The sequence below is a fragment of the Lissotriton helveticus genome, chromosome 3_1 (assembly GCF_964261635.1).
Source record: "Lissotriton helveticus chromosome 3_1, aLisHel1.1, whole genome shotgun sequence".
Lineage (NCBI taxonomy): Eukaryota > Metazoa > Chordata > Amphibia > Caudata > Salamandridae > Lissotriton > Lissotriton helveticus.
In genome coordinates this window covers 234,529,100-234,553,234 of record NC_136061.1, presented here as the reverse complement: position 1 = coordinate 234,553,234, position 24,135 = coordinate 234,529,100, and the positions used below count along the sequence as shown (strand labels likewise).

Sequence of the window (24,135 nt, the reverse complement as noted above, 5' to 3'; positions counted from 1 at the left end):
GCTCTTGGCGACAAGACTTCTCCCATTCCCAGACCAGGAAGGGTACATCCATGCAGCCCTCAACATCAGGCGACTGTTATCCATACTGCAGACAAGTGGACGGGAAGGGAGAGAAGGAGCGGTATTTGCAATTGACATGGAGAGAAGGCCTTTTATAGCCTCTAATAGGTTTTTTTTGTTATACGCAGTCTTGGAGCAATTGCGAGTGGGGCGGAGTTTCCTGCCATGGGTACAGATGCTACATATGGAATCTCTGGCGAGGGTGCAAACGGGCCGCACAATATCGGAGCAGTATCGGGGGAGGGGGACACGACAAGGGTGCCCCCTCTCCCACCTGCTGTTTGCTCTGGCCATGGAGCCATTGGCATGCCTTGCTCGGATGGGCGGTAGATATAAAGGCCTACAGATAGGAGGAGCGCATACTCATCACATTGCGCTATATACGGATGACCTCCTCTTATTCCTGAATGATCTGGAAGGGGAACTCCAAGGAGCCAGGGAAATGATGGCTGAGTTTGGGGCACTGTCGGGCTCAAAGTAAATTGGCAGAAATCTTGGCTCTTTAAATTTACGGAGGGCAGAGACCAACCGGATGGGTTGGGAGACCTTGATTGGGGGACTTGCTGTCTAAGATATTTAGGTGTCAAAATGTGCCACTCCCAGTCAGATATTCAGGAGGGGAATATAAGGGGGAGCGGGAGCTCCTTAAAAGACAGCATGACCTTCTGAGGGACTCTCCCTCTATCAGTTGCCGGCAGGGTGGCACTTTTAAAGATGATAGCTCTCCCAGGGGCATTGTGCTTCTTCAAAACTTTACCTGTATGGATACCGAGAGTGCTGTTCATTGAACTGGACGCACACATGACTTTGTACATCAGTGGGACTGGCCATCGACGGGTGGCCTTGGCGACACTGGAACGACCAACAGAAGGGGGGGCTTGCTGTCCCTGACTTTGAATCGTACTATCTAGCAGGGCAACTGCAGAACTTTACGCAATGGTTAGCGGGGAGACTGACGCAGCGAAGAGAAATAGGGGTGAGTAATATGTAATAGAAAAGTATGTCAACAAGCATCTGTTTCCTTCCTGGAAGCTCACTCCATCCTGCACCCAGCTCAAACTAAATTCAAACCGGGCAGTAGCACTGAAATCGCTCTGTTAGCTGCAACAGAATGTGCACATTACAAAGGATCTGCCTGAGCACACTCACAAAAGAGTTTGACACTAGCCTTTTGTGACCCCAGACAAGCTGTGGCCAGAGCAGGAAGGCAGGAAATTTTAGACAGCTTGAGGGTGGAAATCTCCAGAACATATTCCTACTTCAAAGTGGTCACCAGTTATAAATATTGGACCCTCAGACCCAACTCTACAGTACACCTCTGGACTAGTGGAAGACTCAGAAGGACTGCTGTATTGCTGTACAAAAAGAGCTGTTACTCTGTTGCCTTGCTGCCTGAGTGAAAGGACTGGACCTACATCTTGAACCCAGGACCACATCAGTGAGTACAAAGGGTTTGTTGGCTGGTCTCCTGATCAGAGACTCTGGTACAGGAGAGGCAATACTCATCTTGAACCCAGAAGCTTGACTCTGTCTGCTGTGAGCTTTACCACCTAAGTGGTGCCACTCTAGTCCTTACGCAGTGCGACGCTTCTCTATGTAACTGCTTCGGAACAGCCACAGCGCAACACATCTGCAACGCTGAACTGCAAGTTGCTGCCTGCAATCTCCTGGGAGCCACCACTGTGCAGCGAATCCTCAACGCAGGCCTTCGCATTGCAAGCCCTTTGTCAAAGGCATCCTTGATGACAGTGCAGATTTCCGCATCGCAGTCCCGCTGCTTCTTCGAACCACTGATGCGCAATGCATCTTCGATGCAGGACTTGTTAGGGTTAGGGTTGTTAGGGTTAGTAATTGGTAGGAAACATAATAATTTGTAAAACAACCAACAGTGTGTGTTTTCGTCTGTGTGTAAATTTAAAAATCCATGTGAAATGCGACAGAGAACTCGCAATACCCGACTGAGAGCAACTGTACCCAATGATTTACTTCAAACTCCATTTATTAGGGAGATTTAACAACCCAAACGCCCCCTTTGAAGGTACGCCCCGGAGATTGAGAGACAACTAAGATGGACAAGAAACCAAGGATGCTTGGCGTGGGTGAGGTGCTGATAAAATTTTACTTTGTGGAAAAGAAAGAGAACATCCGTTTAGGGACATTTCCTCTAAAGCCCAAGTCTACTGATAATCTATTAAGTGGGTTGTTGTGGTATGTGTTGTTAAACATAAAATAGCAGCCTGTTAGCATCTAAAGGAAGGATTCAGCACTGTGACATATGCTGAGAGCAGGGCCTCTGCTCACTAATTGCTGGTTTACTGGTTGCAAACTTTGGCTTTGGGGCGAAGGTAACATTAGAAGGCATGCTTTCATAGAAATGGAATAAATAACAGGAAAGATACGGAATCAATTTAAGATTCTTATATTAGAGCTAAAAACAAGGAGAGACAAACAAGAATAGTATTAGGAAAGGGAAAATTGACCTTGAATATGGGGAACCGGGTTCGAGTCTCAGCAATGACGCTGAACATCCGGTGATTCTGGGCAAATCACTTAATCTCCCTGTGCCTCACAAAAATAAATGTGTCCTCATGTAACGCAACTGGTGCTCTGTAAAGCGCTCTGATACCTTTGGGTCAAGTTTGCACTATAAAACTATAAAAAAAACTAAAAAACCCTAGATCAGCAGATCTTTGTTTCTAATTGGTCTCTAGCCTTGAATTTCATTTTTTCATTTTTTCAGCTTCTAAAGCTTATAAAGCAAATCAAAAGCGCCCTTATTTGGTTGAACCTTCCTGGTTCCCGCTAATCAAAAACTTAATTGAATAAATTCCCTGTTGGGACCTGCCCCACTGATCCTTTACCTTGGAACCAACCTCCCCGCCCTATATGCAAATCACAGACATTACATTCCTTATCACCATCTACCTTCCTTGGGGCTCTCATTCTGAAGACCTTATTCCCACGCCCACCCAAGAGGCGGTGCAATATCTGGCTGTAGCATCCCTGAAAGAGAACACACCTGAGAGACAGACCACTGCAGAGCACCAGCAGGTTGGTAGTCCAGAGAAAAAACACTCAAGAACTATAACACATCTTACAAAAGAGACACCAGAAGAACCGTCCTTGACAACCAGAAGTAAAATGGACTTGACTGATTGTAGACTAGGAGACAAAAGACAAGCAAATGGTACAGTGTGGTAAGGTTAGTTAGCAGTTAAAGTCTGCGTTTTGCTTGTATATAGGGGGCTTATGTATAATACATGTGTTACAGCCCCGACAGCTATTGCTTACTAACTTTGGCCTCTCATTTGACTGCATAGTTCTGAGGTCTGACTATTTACATGCCTGGATTTTTTAATAGGGCGGACTACAGTTGTTCTAATTTCGGCCGTGCTGGTACTCAACAACTTCTTTGTCTGAATATTTATGGATACCTTTGTGTTTGTTTTCGTCACTCTTTTGTTTTTCCTATAACGTTGCCTATTCCCTTAGCAGGCCTGTGAGGCTGCTGTTTGCACCTTCACCTCTGGTAGTTTTTCTTTCCTCTCTGTGGATGGTATTAAGTTGTCATTCGGTAGACATGTCAGTAGTTCTTTCCCCGGAGCCAGACTGCCTCCAGCCCCCTGATCCAGCAGGACTTTGGCAATCCTAGGCAGATGTTCCAGCGGTGCTAAATAAAAAAAGCCTTCGTCGTTAGCCAGAAAAACCTACCCTTTTCAATACAGCGTTTAGCAAAGTGCTAAACACATATAGCTGTTTGCAGTAAATATAGACCGATGTCGCTAGCCTGTCACCGGGATGCATAAGCTTGATTTTTTAACAGGTTTACTTCAATCCCTGAAGTGCACACTTGCGCTGCACCTGAATGCCAGGTTGCATTTGCCTCGACTGTAATTGTGCTAGCAGACAGACCACACATAGTTCACAGCATTACCGAGGAATGCAAGAACGGCAAACCATTGTTTCATATGAGAACCTGATGTGCTGACTGATATTAAAGATTCAGAACACAGTGAGACGCACAATGCCTGCCTGGCGCATTACAGCTGTCCTCGGAGTTCTATTATCACTTACTGTCCACATTTAAAATGTGTTTACACTGCCTGGCATTTCTATCCTCTGCGTCAGCTTTCTATTTAAAAATGTGAAATAACTCAGTAAACTTTAAACATCTTTTATTATGTAGTTTAAATAGAGAAGCACCGAAAAAGTAAGAAGAACTGCAGAAGGTAGCATGTTGCTTTTTACAGCTCAAACTAGGTTTGGAATGAAAATGGGACGTTTCTCTTCATTGACACACAAATGGGGTAAGCAATACTGGTGGGTATGTATGGACTCATTGTTCCCTGAAGAGGAAAATATTCAACTTCTTCTGAAGTGAAGGAGTAAATATGTTCTTTGGTCTTTAGAAGGCCTATCATATACTCACTTTCTTTTAGCATATCTTTCTTTCAAGCCTGGGGATGTCCTCGCTGATAGTGTTGTGTCTAACACTGGTGAACACCAACTCCTCTTTTAAAACCCTGCTTAGCAGTGGTGAAGAGTGGAGCCCAATTGCAAGGGGGCTAGTGTTTCCACATCTGGAATTAGGCGTTGTGATTTGACCTAATAGTCCTAGATGCGTAGACCCCTGGTTTAGTTTACCAGCTGTGATCCAGCACCCGGTAAAACCTAGATGAACTGGTTGCAGCTGTCTGCAGACAGTAGGAGCCAGGGAAAGGAGCCTAACGGGCATTCACCCAACTCCAGCATCCCCATGCCAAGCCTTTTGCTGCTAAACATGGTCCCGACACCAGTCCCTACCACCCAGGAGTTACACCTGTCCAGGGCCAGGGGAAGTGGCCCAAAGCAAACAGCGAACCCACCCACCACAGACTGCCTCCTGATCTCCAACCCCACTCCTCTTGCAGCTATACAGCAGCGAGGTCAGGTGCAAGACCACATCCAGCCAAGGGCAGACAGAACAGCCAACTGGGCAGAGGCAATGGCCTGGGAATCACACTCCACCCCAACACAATCACAGGATGGAAACAAAACCTCCCCCCTAGCCACATTGGTGCTAGTAGAAGACCCACTGCATCTTCACACTCCAATCGTCCACCCATGGCTTTCACTAATGTTGCTGCTGCCATTTATCATAGAGAATACTGGTGACTATTGATTTTCTTGACAGACAGTATAATGCACAGAGGTTTCGTGCAGAGATTGGAGACGATAAGTGATAGGATGGAGCTTTGGGGTATGCCAAAGGACATCTAGATCTGTTTTGAGAACATGTTGAGGACAGTGCTGTTTAAACCAGTAAAAAAGCCAGGGTGTTAACTAATGGTAGATGGTTTACGGTATTAAATTCTGTAGAGATGCCCAGCAGGATGATGAGACTGGAATCACCACTATCAGTGATGAGGAGTGTGTCATCCTTTAGGCACCAAACTCAACCTTACTACCTGCTCTCAATTGAAAGTGTTGACTTATTAAACGTAATAAAGCAACTCAATGTTATCATATGGGAGAGGTAGGCCTTGCAGTAAAAATGACAAACAACGCACTAGAACTCAACCACCCTCCCACTTCGGCCCCCAAATCGGGCCAAATTCCACAAGCCCTCCCCCCACACATTGATTTATACCCACGAAGCACAACTATATAGAGAATCATCCCCAGGGTGCACAAAGAGGTCACAGCATACACCCCAGTCATGTAGTGGCCAGATGGCCAGGAATAGAGAATAAGGGTATATGCTGAAGCCATGCAAATTCCGTACCCTCGGTGCCAAGAATGGTCAGCCAAGATCCGTCAGTCGAGCACCAACAAGACGGCAGGCTCCACCCCAGGCATTAATGTAGGACCGGTGACCCCCCAGCTCACGGCCACGATGGGGGGAAACCAGCACACATCTCAGATAGCGATTAGACATTGTCACTTAGGCGGCTGCAGCTTGTGCCACCAGTAGAGGAGGCAGGCCTGACAACAGAATGGTCAAGGCCTTGAAAGAACGTGGTTGCAGCCTTATGGTCTGTGAAGTGATAGGTTTTACCATGATGAATACCAGGGAGCTTGGCCAGATAGAGCAGGGAATATGTGGCACCCACCTTCTGCAGTGTGTTTTTCACCAGGAGGAATTCAAGGCGCGCAACCTGCACTACCGATGTTAAGTCAGAAAAGAACAAGATTGTGGTCCTTTGATATTGGAGAGGCATGCTCTCCCTGGCCAGACATTGTGTGGTGTTCCTACTCCCATAATGCAGGATACGGGCAATTATCAGACATGCCAGGGCTCCAGGTGGTGGCGCAGGCCCAGAGAACAATTCACCCACTGCACAATAAACATCGGGGAGAGATCATCTCCAAACAGCGACTTGAGCATAGTTACTACATAAGTCTTCATGTGATTGATCACTGTGGTTTCAAGGATACCAATATTTCCCAGGTTATTTTGGCAGGAATGCACCTCTAGATCCTCCTTTGTACTCTAATTAACATCAGGGACATTTTTCATTCAGTGTAGCTGTTACCCAGTGGTTGAGTAAGCATCTTCAGCATCGAACATGCAGCGTTCAAGCTGATAGATTCACTCCTCATGTCTGTCCACTTTTTCCTTTAAGCAGTCAAACATACCCATGATGAGGTCAATCTTTGAGGAAATTGCGTGCAAGCTGTGCTTAAGGTCTAGGAATATGGATCTAATGTCCTGTGTGCCCATAGCCCCATCGGAGTCCTGAGAGCCTTGTCCTCTAACCTCAGGGTCCTGCTCAGTAGTGTGTGTATAACAGTGCAATTCAAAGGATAATTTAGTTTGTTTATTATCATTCTTTCCCATAATACTTTTGAGAGGGCTCTGGACCAAGTCCGGATCCTCTAATCCTCCCCAAAAGTGCTGGTTTGAGTGGGGGAGGGGACCACACAAGAGAATGAGTCCAGCCATACCCCAGACTGCAAGAGGCAGGGGCATGGGCAGATCCAAGCTCAAACCATGCCCGCGGGAGCCCTACTTCGGGGCAGCGCAGTCAACCAAACCATCTCGGGGTAAGCATGGCATCCAGGGTCATTAAGATGGAAAGTTTTAGGGTCCCAACAAGGAGTGTCCAGTGCAGTGGTAGGCCACCCTCTGGGCCCCACTACATCCCAGGCAGCCACCACTGGGGTGCACGAGCAATCATGTAGCACGCAGTAGAGGCCACACCAGCCCCAGCCCCAACTATTCAGAGGAGTCGGAGCAGAGGAATTAGAAGCGGCCAAGCTCACAACCGCAGCCTGGTCCAGGTCTCCGTGAGCCCAAGGCAGCGCAGCTGTGACCTCTCACTGCCCCACTTCACATGGTAGGCTGTGCAGAGCAGTGCCCCGGTGTTAGAAATGGGATTTCTGGTTGGCCAAGGCTTGCGCCAAGGCCAGGCAGAAACCACCATTCCTAAGTTAGGGTAAGGAAGTCACCCGCTAAGACAACCCCTGCTCACCCCCTTGGTAGCTGGGCACGAGCAGTCAGGCTTATCTCAGAGGCGATGTGTAAAGCATTTGCGCACGCACCCCCAGCAACAACATTCAAGGCCCCCACAAAAGGAACTCCACACAAGGTATATGTAAAAATAAGCCTTTGTATTGCAAAACACATTAGATAGAAACACACACTTTACAATGTGCCAACAGGCACGGGCAGAATTTACAGGGCATTATGTACAGGACAGGGCCACAGGGACCACTGCCAGGAATATGCGCTTGGTAGAACTAGCATTTAGAACCTATAACAATCAGAAGCTTCACACATGATGCATAGAACATTCAGAGGTGTAGGAAAGACACATGATGTATAAACATACATTCAGCGGTGTAAGAACAAGGCACATGATGCATCAAAACACATTCAGAGGTGCAGCACAGGAGAACACATGATGCATTAACAACACATTCAGAGGTGTAAGAACAAGGCACATGACGCATTAAAACACATTCAGAGGTGCAGCACAGAAGAACACTTTGCAGAAATCACATTAGCATGAACTCATAACTATACCCAGGCCAACTGGCCTCTCTGGGGCTAGGACGCCCTGTGTCGCAATGTCAGGGAGGCCTAAACGTTGCAGCTGCCCACTAAGTGCTGGGCAGCTGAAGAACAATCATGGGGCCAACGCTGGAGCCTCGCAGGCTCTGCCCAAATGACTGGGCCCTCAGGAGCCTCTCTGGCACAACCAACAAGAAATGCCCCCTACGCGGGAGTCCCGCTCCTGGGGACTCAAAAGGGACAATGGCCGGAAATCGTAGGAGTCCCTCCCTGGGGACTCGGAATGAAGATAGGGCCCGGGGCCCTCGTGGGCCTCGCAAAACACATGGGGCGCTTGTGAGCCTCTCGGGGCTCTAGGAACTAATGGGGCGCCGTGAGCCTCTCGTGGCTCCTAGCACCAATGCGCCGTCGTTGGAGTCCCACTCGGGGGACTCGGAACCAAGATCTGCCCACAGGGGTCCTCATGGGCCTCGGACGTCGGAGTTCCGCTCGGGGGACTCCCACACAATATGCCCCCAGAGCCTCGTGGGCTCCAACCACCGGAAATGCCCCTGAAGCCCTCATGGGCTTCACAACAACAATGCGCCCGAGATCGCGCTACTGGGGGGGGCGGACACCGGCAATGTGTCCCGACGCCCCCCTCTCCTCTGCGACACTCACCGGGTCTGGCGGCGGCTTCCTCTCCTATGGGCGGCAGTAGCGGGGCTCTCCCAATCCCTGGGAGCCCCGCCCGACAGCGCCTCGGTTCACCCGGTCCCCCATTTTGGGACCGGGACTCAGGGAGAGGCAGCCCCTGGGCTCTCCCCAGCTCACAGGAGCCCCGGGCCGCGGGAGGACTCTGCTTCCCTTTCCAGGCAGGCAGCCAATCACGGCACAGCAGGGGCGGGACTTCCCTCGCAAACAGGAAGTCTCGCCCAACATCAGGCACGCCAGTGCTTGGCTTCCCTTTTTGTGGCGCGAGGGCCGCGGCGGTGATCTCGGGGGTCACAACGAGGGGTGGGCTCCTTCCATTAAATAAATAATGATGCCGGCAAGGTCCCTGGCGGGTTGGGCACCTGCCAGGAGACTCAAGAGGCCGGAACACGGCCACAAGCGGCGCGGGCAGCTGCAAATGTGAAAATAAAGCGCTCGGAGTGCTAGGGGCTCAATAAAGCGTTTCCAGGCGCTAGGGGCTCAAAAGTAGAATCGCTCCCAGCGCTAATGGCAAGATAACGCGCTCCCAAGCGCTAGAGCAAAGAAAAAGCGCTTCTAGGCGCTTGGAGAAGGAATCAAGCGCCCCCAGGCGCTAGAGGAACAAAAAGTCCAGCAACAAGAGTCCTTCAGTAGTCCAGGACATCAGCAGTCCAGGGGCTGGGCAGGGCCCAGGGAGGCAAGCCTTCCCTTGGGCCCCAGCAGCAGCATGCCCCTGGTAGATTCGAGTTGGAAACAAGAACATTTTGTGATGAGACACAGCCCCTTTTTATACATTGAATTCCTTTGTCTAAAGGTGCAGGGTGGGGGGAAAACCAGTCACAGCTGGTTTGGGAGCACCCTTGATGTGCTCAGCCCCTCACTTTATTCACTGGCAGGGCTAGGGTCATCAGTCGCACCACAGGGGGCGGAGCCAGCATTGTGTGGGGAAAGCCCAGCCCTATTCAGGACCCAGGTGCAATCCTCCCCTGCCATCAGCATGCTAATCTCCACACTCACCACCACTTTACACTGCGCCACAGTGTCAAAGTGCGCAAAGACCAGAAATCACTATAATTATTTAATAATACCAGGCAAAAAGTTCAGGAGTGAACCTGCCAGAAGGGCCAAGTCCAACACCCAGCTTTCCTCTCAGGTCCCACAGTGCTCTTGACCTGGGGCTAGGTAACATCTTCAGAGGCAGGGCCAACCTACCACTGCCAACTCGGCTTGTCAAATTAAGCAGGCTGCAGCGCCGGGAGTGCTGACTCCAGCTCTGCAGCATGGCACAGTATGCTTCACTATTACAGTCGTCCTGATACGTGCTCTCCGGTGCTCCAAAGCAGAGGGAGAGTACCAGTCGGCAAGCTAGCAGGGAAAGTCTCAGCGGTTGTAGCAAGAAGGATGCCCCATAAATAATTGGAATAAAGCTGGATTATGTTTCCTGGTCGGCGGAGCCTCGCTATGCAGAGGCCACCTTGCAGCTGGGCTCTGTAGCGCAACAAAACAGTTAAAAAGTCAAAACAAAACACAATAGAAATCCCACAACTAATGTCTAAGAATAGAAACCGATTTAACAAGTAAAAATACTCCAAAGTTACAAAAATCCAATAGGAGGACCATGAGAAATAAATGTTAACAAAATTAAGGCAAACATCCCCAAGAAAAAAGTGCTAATCAGAATGTATTACTCAGTGTTGACCAGAACTTCACACAACTTTAAGTCAAGTATGATGTAGTGGGATACACCAAGCGGACTGCCCCGGTCAAAGGTTTTGCTTCTGACTTAGAGCTTGATTGTGAGTTGACAGTGTATCATTCATAACATGTAGAGATGACTGCTTTACGTGTAGTCACCTCGGTACATTGAAAGGATCTACCATCACAGTGGTCATTTTCAATATACAAAAGTTTTGGTGTACGGCCACCAGCTGCTTTGACAGATGTCCACCAAACATTTACAAATTTTTTTTTCAGGAACAAACTCCCAAGGCGTGACTAGTTAACTTTTGCAAAGGGTGGTAAGTTTATTTTTAAGAACATTTGACATTTTAGGTGCCAGAAATAATTTTAGTTTGAAATCTGCAAATTATGCAGCGGAATGTAAACCGATAAGTATGTGCTAAACATCGTAATTCCTCTGGCACTGGAAATTAGTTAATTCTTGTACAATTGTTTCCATCATGACTATTTACTTTCTCAAACTGAAAGGAACAGTTAAGGGAGTTTCCAAAGCCTAAAAGCTGACATTCAAAAATGAATACTTTAAAGTCAGGCCAAAATTACTCACATCTTTTCTTTTGTTTTTCAATGAGACCTCTTCAACTTCAGGGAACATTTTCTAAAGATGTTATTTCTATTTCAAAGGGAGAACATTGCACACTTCACTTGAGCGCCTGCCAAGACCGTCCAACAAATTACATCACATTATCATCATCACATCATTAAAATTACAAAACGCCAAATCAATCCTTCTGCATTGCGGCAAAATAAGGCAATCTTGGGGCTGTAATAAGGTGTCTGTGACAAAGCACATGAGAGGAAGACGCCAGCCAGCAGAAGAAGCACTAGGCGCTCTGCCCACAAATCAGCAATGGAGAATGCCCTGGATTTACCAATATGTTTAAATGTGCATCTATTTATGTACTTGTGTGGCATCAATGGCAAAGGAAAACTAAACTCTTGCGGAATTCCCACTAGTACGTATGCTCTTCTTCCGAATAGAGTTTTAACATTCCTCTTGAGCATCATAAATTGCCTATTTAGTCCTCTTCCATCGGCATCTTATTCCAGGAAGAGGAGTACCCCTTACTCTGACTCCTCTAATGGCAGCTGGATGATGAAGTCCTAGCCACTGTATCTTCAACACTTTTCATGATGATGGATCAGCAAGTGTTGGACTTGCCTTTCAGGCAATCGTGCACTGCGCCGATGGGTGAGGTTGAAAGCCAGGGGATGATTTCAAAGACTGAATTATGGTTTCACTATTCGCACAATAATTACACTCCACGCTGTTACTTGAAGCATAAAAGCCATTTTATTAGGACACAGTTGTAACAAATTACATTAACCAAAACATCAATAATTATAACATTTCCCATCAGCAACCCCTTCATTCACTCTATCCATCCTCAACCCTCACACCTGGTACGCTCATCCCATTTCATTCAGCGACCTCCTCCATCTCTCCATTCTTGTCTTCACTTATCTTTCAACATCCTCTCTTGGATCTCATGCCGTTGCTTTCTTGCATTCCGCACCCTAATATCATTCACCTGTTCTCCCCCCCCCCCGAGGGTTGAATGTGCCTGTCTCTGACTCCCCACCCCTCCAAAGTACTGCAAACCCAAAAACCTGCAACCTGTCCTAAACTGGCACTCTCAACTGACCCTTAACTCTTACCCAATACTTGTAGGGTGGGTGGGTGGACTAAATGTTATCAACCCTCTCTGGTGGTGGCAGGTGCAGGAAGAGGAAGAGCCCTCCTCCCCTGCAGCTTTATACCCACCCTAATCCCTCCCATTGTCCAACACCTTGACCCCCTTCCCAGCTTGTCCTTCCGCCTCTGTGCAAAGAACCACGGAGGAAGACTGGTCTGCGACCCTACTTCCCCGAGGGCAGTGGCGTCACTAGGGGGGTGCAGGGGGTGCGGCCCGCACCGGGTGACACCATCAGTTGGGGGTGACACCAATCTGATAACCAACTCGTTCCTATACTGCGGCAGCCCTCTGAGCAGGCCTGAAATAACTCTACATAATGAAAACAAAAGTGCTGCCCGCTTACGAGCGCCGGGCGGGGTCACCCCTCTGTCTGAACGTCAAATCTAATGACGTCTGGACGTCACGTCTATTGACGTCCAGTGTTGCAGCAGCAAGGGGGAGAACTGTCTCTTTAGCACAACGAGGCCCTGTTCCCGCGCTCAGAGTCTCGTGACCCAGCTGTGTGAGTAGAGCTTTGCAGATGTCCTCAGGTCAGTGGGTGCGGAATTCCTTCTCCCTCATGTGAAGCAGGGGCAGAGGGCACAAGAAGGTAGAAGGTAAAGTGTTCCTTATATTGGGAGGCGGTTTATAACGTGTAGGCAATTTTTACGTTTTATTTTTAACTTTACCTTTTAAAATACTAATTGGCCTAACACACCTAATTGCCATGACATTGTTCCCTGTTTTCTCGTCAGAGCCTAACGTTATCCTGAAATGACAAGCCCGTAAACTTTTCATGATCTGAACAAGGGTTTTGGTTGTCTAGTTGTGGAGGTACGGGGCGGGGGCGGGACCAGAGAAGCATTGTCGCCGCCAAATATTTTCGAGTAATTGTGGGCAATTGACAGGGCTTAAAAGATGAATGTGATGGAAAATGTATGAGTCTACTATTTGTATATATATATATGTATTTGGAGATAACTCTAATCACTAGTATATGCTGTAGACCATTGTACTCTCTACCATTCCTGTGTGACCCTTAGAGTTTATCCATTTGTATCGCTTCCTCGAGTGACTTTACAACTTGTACATATGCAATTTTTTCTGCTTGTATCTTTTATGTAACGCACGTAATCCTAAGTCCTTATGTATTGAAACTGGTTCTTATGTAAAGCGCTCTGACACCTTCGGGTAAAGTTTGCGCTATATAAAATCGCATTAAATAAATAAATAAATAAATAAATAAATAAATAAATTACAGGGAAGGTGGGAGGGAACTGTAGTGATTTTGATTTAAACATTCCCACACGGAAGAAGGCATGGAGGCGAGTGGTTTAGTCATTTGCAGGTAGCACTTAATCAGAGCTTACTATTCCTGCTCAGCTGTCAGATCCTGCCTAATGATCACTTGCACTCTAGCATTATAATTGCATTTTTTTTTTAGCAGCATCTGATAACGCGCTCGAGCAGCATATCGTACCTGTATGTGCTAAGTATTTTTGATTGATGCCTACATCACATTCCTTGTACGGCAATAAGGTACTAACAGTGCAGTCCCCCTCATAATAATTCTATGTGTAGTAATCTTATGTATATTAGAAACTGCAGTTTTACATTCAAGTGGGATTTTATTTGCTCTCGAAGACGTTCAAACCCCACCCAGTCTGCTTTTCAAAAGTGTACATAGCACGGAGGGTCTCCCTTTTAGGAGCAGGAAATGGCATGGTTGATGTTGCCCTTTGCCTAAAGTGATTTACAGGTTTGGTGGCCTAGTCTTTTGACCCTTCTGGGGGTTAGGAAGATGGATGGTCGTAGGGTGCAGTAGGGGCTGTTGGTAGTTTGGCAGACTGTCCTGTCTATGCCAACAATGTAATTCTAGCTCAAGGGCTTTGTTTCACAAACTCCTATTAGCGTTTATTATTGCACACTGCTTTTAAAGCTTACATGGTATAGTAAGCGTTTTTATTATTGTTGTAGGGTCCTATCTTCATATAATGAACAGGTCATAGATTTTTTAAAAGCGGACAATCTAAACATGAGCTAGGCAAGGTGATAAAGTGCCTCATCCCAGCGAGTTAGGGCTCCCTCACAGAGGATAGGGTTGAAAGTCTGAGGTCTCTAGGAGCTAAGGATGTCCTAATCTGATGAAAATATACCTTTGCTCTTTCCCAGTCTTTGTGCCAGGAGGAATCCGTTACGGTGAGCATTTTGTTTGCTTGAAGGGCACCCATGCGAGTTGGCAATTTCTTTTCACAATGTGCAAAGCAAAAGAGTGCACCTTTTGGCTGTTTGGTAGATGTGATCTTCACATGAAGCAATTAAGGTGCGCCACTGGAAAAACGGATGGGTGTAGCTTCCGTCTCACAATTTGCTTACTCACATTTCCATAATAGGTCACGAATGTCCCTCTAACAGAGTATGCACACTGCTATGATGATTAAGGCATATTATTATTGCATACCAGAACAGATCGGATATCTGGCTTTTGCCTGTTAGAGAGTTCATTGTTTAGGAGTGGAAAATGCGTCTGCGGCTAGTATTATTCTCCACAGGGTCCTTCTCTGCAGCCCACAGGGTGGAAAAAGATGGGTCTAAGGCTATACATTGTAAAGGACTTGGACCAGTTGGCAATTACTATCTCACTAATGGATGCTTGGGGGTGGCTTTGGGTTCTCGAACAAAGCTATTCTCAAAAAGTGTCTGTCTTCTAGCCAATAAGGGAGAGGGCCTACGTTTTTAAGTGCACTCAGGAACTGATGTATTCTTAAAAATTCAGTCCACTGCTCTGTAGAGGAGCCGTAATAATTGTGTAAACACAAAAAAGACCTGCCCCAAGAAAAATTGTGTTAAGTGATTGAGTTGTGAAAGGTGGAGCTAACAATGAGGCACAAGAATGATATTGAATATATCGCACAGGTGTTTTTCTTAAGGTCTCAGGTTTTTTTAATTTGACCTCTTCGTCAAATTATAAAGAATTAATGTACACTTGGATATTTCCACACAAATTTTCTTGGGTGATCCCATGGCAATGGCACAGTTAACGAACGCAAGTCAGACCCATAGTCGCCATACTCCATAGGAACTGGGATTAATGTATTGAATCACTCTCCTTTTGGACTGGGCCTTGTAAAATCAAGTTAAAAGGCCATTGGGAAGAGTTGCTGTAGACTTGTAGTAGTTCCAGCTCTGTCTTTCATCTTGCACTGCTAACTACGTTCTGTGATCTTAAAATAGGAAAAGATGAACTACGCTGGGCTGGTAAATGCTGTTATAAATACCTATAAAGCAGAGTGAAATTTGAAAGCATAAAAATGTCAATATTAGTGTCAATGGAGGAGCATTGCAAATAGTTTATCATGGACCTAAATTTACAAACTTTACTAAGGATTCTGTATGGTCTCGTTATTTGCCAACTGTGTCCACTAGGGGGAACAGCGTTTACAACGCAACTTTAACAACGCAGTACCTTTACGACGCAACCATTACAACGCAAGTCATTACAACGACTTGCGCTGTGGGGCGCTCTAGGATAGGGAATAGTTTTAATTTACTATCCAACACCTTCCCTACTATCCACGGGGACTGGAGTTGGAATAGTAAATTAAGCTAGTCACTATCCAGCGCCACCAACGCAAGTCGTTGTAACGACTTGCATTGTAAAAGTTGTGTCGCAAAGGCATGCGTTGTTAAAGCATGCGTTGTAACGACGTACATCCGTCCACTGGTGGACTCGGAGCGGAGGAGGTCCATGCGGTAAGTCGTGAGGGGGTGACACCATGAGTTACCCGCACCGGGTGACACCAACCCTAGTGACGCCACTGCCCAAGGGGCCGACATTGTAGGCAAGAAAGCTAGCACAAATGTACGCTTAGACCCTGGACTGTAGCTATGGAATTTTTCTTGCATTCATACGTTAAATCATTTTGGTAACTCACGGCACAAAACAGTTCCTTATTTCGGGTCCAGAAATACACGTAAAAGCAGCATATAGCTGACTGTCAAATATAAATCTAATATTACACAAAACAAAATGTCAGCATAAACAAAGATAGCATATCTAGTATTCAAAAGCTGTAGATTTCAGGGATATGCGTGGAGGTTACGACCATCACAAGTAATGTCTTTTTTCTATTAGTCCTAGACTTGATGGTAGACCACAGACAAGTAGCCAGTGAAGGTACAATAGAGCCTGCGGCGCTGAGTCCCTCGAGCGATAAGTCTAGGGGCGATGGAGCGGCAATGGCCAGCTTTAGGCATCTGACAGCTACTGCTGGTATCTGAGCTGCCATATCGAATAATTAAGAACTCTTTATTTACTGAACATTGACAAATAAATCAATTACATTTACATGCAGCTGAGAGGGGAGTTTTCAAATGAAGTTCTTAGTAAACTTACCTTGGCATGTGTGGATTCATAGGTGTGCGTGGGCTGTTGCGAGATGGCATTTCACCAAGCCTGTCATGTTTGTACTAAAGGATTACTGTAATATACAGCTGTGCTTAATGACACACCTCGATAATTAAGGCAGTTGGGCAACGTGACAAAATTTGCTTGGCAATTTTATCGTGGAATAACACTTCCTGCACGTGTTCTCAGGAAATGGTAAACATTCATCTAGGTGTCGTTGAACAATGTTATGCTTTCCATCATTTTAGACAGGTTTGGTATACCGCACCTCATCTGAAACAAGCACTGGCAAAGTCAAAAGGTGCTGTTGGCGACCAGCGTTTAGGCTTTGTCGGTATTGCATTTTAGAGCAGGTCGTGGGCCCTCACTAATATAACAACAGTTTGTATTTGGGTCTTCCAGCGGGGCAGCTCAAGAGACTTCAACTGGTCCAGAACCAAGCGGCCAGGTTGATCTGCAAGATTCCTAAGTGGCAGTCCATCAGACCGGGACTGGCCAGTCTCCACTGGTTGCCAGTAGCGCAGAGAGCAGCATTTAAAGCGGGATGCATTATCTTCAGGGCTCTACAAGGTAAGGGCCCTGGATTCATTAGCAGCCTGCTTGTTAGTTAAACTCCCTCTCGTGCTCTCCGCTCTGGTCAAAAGAATTTGTTAGTGGTGCCGCGGATCAGGAAACAACGCCAGGGAGGTGGATCTTTTCACTTCCTGGCCCCCTCCTTGTGGAACTCTCTGCCATTGCCGCTAAGGCTTCACGAAGATCTGTTAGCCTTTAGACAGGCTTTTAAAACTTGGCTCTTTAAGCAAGCTTATCCTTAGTTAACTCCGTTTTTTCTCTGTCACATGTTATGTTTTGCCAGTCTTCCAAAGCGCCATGAAGCCTACGGGCGTACGCGCGCTTAATAAATTTAATTTAACATAACATAACATATATACAAGCATTAGCAAAGCTGGGGGTGGGAGGGAAGGCTTTCATCTACCTGAAAAATCGAATAGGATGCAGACAAAACTTATTATATTGGACTCAAAAAACACACATTACTAGTAGTCCCTGGTGCTTAACCCCATCGCTGTTGCCGACGTCCAACGGACGTCACGTGCACTACCGAGGTAGTGCTGCGCACGTCCGTAGGAAGTCGCGGCCCCGCCCGCGCAATAGAACGTTCCACCTTAGCGCGGAACGTTCAGGGCAGACACGGGGTTAAGAGAACTACTTTGTGTGCAGATGTGCTCCTTGTACATTACACGGTTTATGTACCGCAAGAAGGTCCTGTGTTCCATCTTGACAAATGCCTTGGACTCTTTTGAGCCAACAGGCAGAAACATGCTGATGGTTTGAGTGGTGATGGGGTAGTAGTACCCCTCTTCTCTACATAGTATTTTTAATACCAAGTGGTACCCCACTTAGTATAGAAGTCAGATTGGTGTACCACATTGGTTTTTAATTTATTTTCACCGGTCTGTACTTAATTAGAAGTGCCTCCCTGACTTCAGGGTGTAGGCCAACTCTTCATGAAACCGGATTTTTGAAGAGCGTGGGGAGTCCTGTGATGGCGCCGGGAAACCCTTTTTGGGTAGTTGTTGCACATTATAACTTTAATTTAACATTAACAAGCATGACACCTGGTGGTGTGTGAGGACACCCAGTCACATTTTTGTGTATGTCTGCCAGGCTGATGTATCATAAGTATATTGCATAATGTGTTAGATTAGATCAAAATCTTAAAAGATTAACTCAGGTGGCTTGTTTGTGTATAACAAAGTAAGAAAGTGCCAACTTTCTAAAAGTACTAAAAAAGTAAAAACATCTAGCTGACCATTTGTAGGCTGCTACTTTTTAGGCAGACTCAGACCAAATTCACAAATCACTTGAGGGGTCTTATCTCTTCCCAATTGGAAATTACACTTATAAAATGTAAGAAGGTAATCCTAATGTCATCCTATGGGAGAGATTAGCCTTACTGTAGTGAAAAACGACTTTAAGAGTTTTTAACTACCAGGGCATGTAAAAATTAACAGTACATGTCCTGCCTTTTAAATACATGGCACCTTATCCTCTGGGCAGTCTATGGCCTACCTACTTTATTTTTTTTTTTGGAACCTTATGTAAAGCCGTTGAGACGACATGGCTATTGCCCGGTGGAGCCGCTTGGTTCGGCTATAGAGGAGTCTGGGCCCGCGGTCGTCACCTACCCAGCCGGACATTGGTGCATGGCACTCCTCGTCCTTTCGCTGCTGTCTCTTTATATCTTCCTCCGAGGACCTCCTCTCCCTCTCTCAGAACCCCTTTTCCTGTCCCCATCTTCCTTCTCACCCTCTCCTCTGATCCTGACCTGCCGTCTTGTCCCGTCCTTTGTCAGTTCCTTTCTCCCTGCTCCCACTCATTCCCACGTTTCCCTTCTCCTTCTTTTCCCTTACCCCTATTTTCCCTCGCTCCCATTGCTCCTTAATATCTTTTTGTAATGATCTAACCATTAGATGTATTTGTATAACCTTGTTTTTCCTCTTCCTCGCAACGATCTTTCATGTAAATTTTGTAACGTTTGTAATATGCTAAATGCTAAATTCCTCATGTAAAGCGCTCTGATACCTCCGGGTCTAGCAGCGCTATATAAAACTCTTAAAATAAATAAATAAATAAAAAGGGTAGGTTTAGGCCCGGCAAAACGTTTATTCCGCCAGGCCAACATGGTAGGGTAAACTGCACACTCAGGCTCTGCAGTGGCAGGTCTGAGTCATGGTTAAAGGGCTACTTAAGTGGGTGGCACAATCAGTGCTGCAGGCCCACTATTAGCATTTACTTTACGAGCCCCAGGCACATGTAGTGCACATTGCTAGAGACTTATAAGTAAATTAAATATGCTAAATGTGTATGAGCCAGTATTGCCATGTTTAGAGGAGAGAGTACAAGCACTTAAGCACTGGTTAGCAGTGGCAAAGTGCATAGAGTCCTAACACTAGCAAAAACAAGGTCAGACAAAGTGGAGGAGAAAGGCAAAAAAGGTGGGGGAAAGACCACCCTAAGGCTATCCGGTCTAACCGTAGTCTCTGGCACTGACGGGAACTACTATGTGTGAAAGAGGAGAATTCCATCACTCACAGTGAATTTAGCTGATGGCTGATGGAGGGCTGGCCCATTGTCACATAATATATGAAGTAGTGAGTGGAAGAAAAATGTGGGTGCGCGTGAAGAGGGTTGGCTGACAAATGCTATAAGCATGCACATTATATATGCAATGTTAATAAAAAATAAAAAGAGAGCCAATTGCTTCACTATATTGAAGGATGTGGGGCTGAGTGGGCTATATTAACTTCAAGATTTTTAAAAAAGCAGATAAAAAGCCTACATTAATTTAATATTGTCCTTTGTTCTGTCCTGATCTAGTCAATTCTTGATCTGAATTCCGTTACCAATTTTCCATACCTGAAGATGCGATCTAAAAAATCTGTATTGCATGAACACAAGACTTATATTATTCTGTAAGGTACAACTATCTAAAGATTTCTGTTTATATGCTCATTGCCCATGCTTCAAACTAGTAGTACGAATTCCACAAGGTGACCAAAGGCCTGACCACAACATTTAGTGGATCAACCTATGACAAGAGGAGGTACACTAAAAAAGCATTTAGAAATATGAATTACTTCATTTTCTCCAGCAGGTTGATAAATGTCCAAAAAACAGGAAACGTCCTTTTGAACGAAGGCTTTATCACGAAAAGCCTTTAGAACGAAAGCGGCATCACAACCGCATCATTAGTATGCCAGTCGCTATGCGGAATCGTTTACATTCACGCCAGAAGGTAAGGTCATTGAAGCTGGGGAAGGAAGGGACTGTTTAAGGGTAAAGGAAAGGGCATTTCAGGCTAAGGGAAGGGGCAGGTTTAGGGCTAAACGAAGGGGCAGTTTTAGGGTTAAGGGAAGGAGCGGTTTTAGGATTAAGGGTAGGGGCAGTTTCAGGCTAGGGGAAGGGGCGGTTAAAGGGTTATGGGTAGGGGCGGTTTTAGACTAAGGGAAGGTGCAGGTGTTGCGCAATTGAATCTAGCTACTGAATCGAGCTACGGGTGAGGCATAAAGCACAAACTGTCATGTCCAGACCTGCCCGCAACCAGACCTGACCACAACTCGTGAAGGCACCATGAAAAAATATCAAAGCGACAAGTATTTTCATCATTAGAAAAATTAACAAACAGCAAGTGGACTTTGAAATTACTGAAAGATCCATTGTAAGTGGCAGCATGAATAAGACATGAATTTCTTTTTTTAAGATGTTAGGTAGCATCCTACGTGCCGCTGTAGTGATGTACTATGTTCTGGAAACTAGTGTGATAATGCTAGCTTTGAACAAACGCTTTCGTAATCGCAGCTGTCGGCCTAATGGCATTCGTTATACAGTCATACATTCCTAAAAAACATGTTTGTTAATGTTGGCTATGGTATCTGTATCTATTCTGTGTTTAGAAATGATTTAGCCTCATACATAGAATTGATTTAATTCAGAACTTTGAAAGAGGACACTACAGGATGTATAACATACTATGCAGTAGAGATGAGTGGAAACTTCAGTTTGAGGTTGACCTTCATTCTGTGTTGTTTCCATAGAATTTCCTGGATTTCCATTCTTGATTTCTGTTGATTTCCAGAAAATACCAAGAAATGAATCCTTACTTCAATTGATGAATTTCCACGCACTGAAACGTTATTGAGGACTGAAACGAAGTCGCAAGATTTCAATAGTTTGGAAAATAAGGAGTTCAACCTTTGGAGCATGGGATTACGTGGAATCCAAAAATGGATACCATGGCTTCCAGTATTTAACCAAAGAATATTCACAGCCAGTAATGCAGATGGTGCATAATCAGTATATAGCCAATGGGGGGAGAAGCAGCATATGTTTAGTGTGGAGATGGCTAAGCAACATTTCAATATGTTGGGAAATAAATTATAGTCAAAGCAGGTACGGTGCAGGGAGTTGGAGATTTTTAGGGAAAATAGCACATAGGGATCAAGCTGGATGGTGACCTGTCAATGGCCCCTCAGATCTCTTCGGTCGTGGGAAGCTGTACAAACATCATTCGGCAATTGCGGAAGCTAACTCCTGTCCTCTCACAATCCATGATGCGATCAATAGTAGCAGCCACCATCATCTCCAGAATTGATTATGGTAATGCCCTTTACCTTGGCTTACCTAAAACTCTGACCAGTAGGCTTCAGGTCATAATGAATGACGCTGCTCGGTTGATCTTCAGACTCCCGAGGAGATCTAAAGCCACTCCCCTACTACAATGTTTGCATTGGCTCCCCATTAAAGAAAGAGTGGAATTCAAGTACTTATGTACGGCCCATAGGGCAATCTATGGCAAGGCCCCAGCCTACATTAAAGATCGTTTGCAGCTGTATTGCCCTATGAGAACACTCCGATCCTCAGACTCCCAGCTACTGGTCTGCCCTCGCTACAGGTTAGTGACTAAGGGAGGGAGAGCCTTTTCAGTGTTAGTTCCCCAGTTATGGAACAGGCTGCCTGGGGTGCTGCGTGGGGAAGGGAATCTATTACGATTTAGAAAGGGCCTAAAAACACTACTGTTCAGTAAAAGCATGAGCACAGTATAATCTAGCTACGGCCTCAGCTTCCACCTTGCCAAGTTATTGTCTGTTAGCATCTTTCCAAGCGCTTAGAGACCTGCAGGTGATTAGGCGCAATATAAAACCACAATAACAATAACAATAACATTGCTGCAGTTGAAGCCCTAAATGGCCCCTTTCAAAAACAAAAGTTTTAAGACTTTTTCCAAAATATTGCACAACCTAGTGGTAGTGCCTTAAAGCTGCTGCTCCTCTTCACCTTATGGAACTGTCAACTGTGAGGCCTTGTTCATCCTGGTGCAGTCGTCCTTCCCAGGCAGCAGGGCAGTCCTTATTGCAGCAGGACAGCAGGGCAGTCCTTTTAGCAGCAGGGCAGTCTTTTAAGCAGAAGGGCAACAGAGCAGTCCTTCGTCTTAGTCTTCCACAGGTCCAGAAGTGACCCGAAGAGTGGGTCTGATGGTCCTATATTTATACCTGGTGCTCACTTTGAAATGGGAGAACCTTAAGGAGGTTTTCTCTCACAAAGGTGTATGAAATTTCCTGCATCCCTGCCCTGGTCCCATTATGTCTGGAGTCACATGGGGGCTAGTATGAAGTTCTTTGTATGTGTGCTGAAGCAGCTCTTATGAAGTGCAAGTGTGGAAGGTGACAGGTCCACCCCTCCAAACCAGTCAGGTTGGCCCATCCTGCCAACCTCCAATCCCCCTATTGTGATATTGTCTGGCAGCAATATACAAAGGCAAACTGCCACTACACCAAGTCATGAGACACAGGAACTGACTGCACGCACCAAATGGCTAGGACAAGAAAATGTCAACTTTGTAAAAGTGGTATTGTCAGAATTGTGACTTAAAATCTGACTTTATTATTAAAAAAGGATTTTAAATTACAACTCCTTAGACACCAAACATGACATTCCTACATGCTCCATACAAAACTTACCACTTATTAAAAAATAATAAGTTAACACTGTGTTATTCAATGGAAGCGACAGGTCACACAGTAGTGAAAAAATAGTTTTTCACAACAAGGACATGTAAAAATTAAAACGTGCATGCGTCACTTTTTTAATAGATTTCAGCCTGCCCTATGGGCTCTTCAGGGCTTACTCAAATGGTGGCTTATATGTATTAAAAAGGAAGGTTTAGGACTGGTAATATGTTGTTTTCTTATATTGAAATGGCAGTTTAAAACTACACACAGCCTGCATGGCAGGCCCGATACACACTTTAAAAGGCTACTTAAGTTGATAGCACAATAGGTGCGGCAGACTTACTAGTAGCATTTCATTTACAGGCCCTGGTTGCATGCAGTACCACTTTACAAGGGACTTATGAGTAAATTAAATGTGCCAATTGGGTGCTAACCAATGTTACCATGTTTAAAGGAGGGAGCACACGCACTTTTGCTTTTGGTTAGCAGTGGTAAGGTGCACAGAATCCTAAAATCAACAAAAACAAATTCAGCAAAATAGGAGGGGTGCAGACAAAACGTTTGGGGTTGACCCCGCAGAGAGGGCCTAATCTAGACATTTTGCACCCATAAATGGATTTATTCACACAGAGGTTTCCATGTGAGTAAATCTCCTCCTGCAGGTAGAGAGCGGGGGTTTAAGACCAGGATTGCCATGGATGTTTGTCAAAAATTGTTTTTAATAAAAAAGCTATGAAAGCACTGCTAAGTACAAGGTGCAGAGTAGGCTGTCAACCACTTTGAAGGTGGATGACATGCTGAAAACCATCCTGAAGCTAAACTAGGCTGGCAAAATGGCCATAGAAATATCTTCATTAAAGTTGGTTAAGTAGATGATACTCAGAGTAAACACTGTCACTCTCTTAAAAGTGTTTCTTGGTGCACATTTTCTTTGTTAATGGGATAGGTATTATCAATAAGTATACAAAAGCTTCTAGAATATGGCCCAGGTAAATAACTCCTTGGGGCGAACTGACTATACAACAAATGCAAAAGCTGTCACTCCATTAGCTTGAAGTTAAGAAAAAATAT

General features: G+C 45.6%; 1 protein-coding gene across 3 annotated transcripts in view; it reads right to left on the bottom strand.

The window, feature by feature from the left end:
- Positions 1-24,135, bottom strand: part of CAMKK1 (calcium/calmodulin dependent protein kinase kinase 1) — a 1,207,414-nt gene that overhangs the window by 868,278 nt on the left and 315,001 nt on the right. Inside the window, exon 3 of one of the 3 annotated variants that reach the window (XM_078679691.1) lies at positions 11,016-11,081. The exons of the other annotated variants lie outside the window; for them this stretch is intronic. The gene's annotated coding sequence lies outside the window, so the exon portion shown is untranslated. The remainder of the gene's footprint in view (positions 1-11,015; positions 11,082-24,135) is intronic. 3 annotated transcript variants of the gene reach the window in all.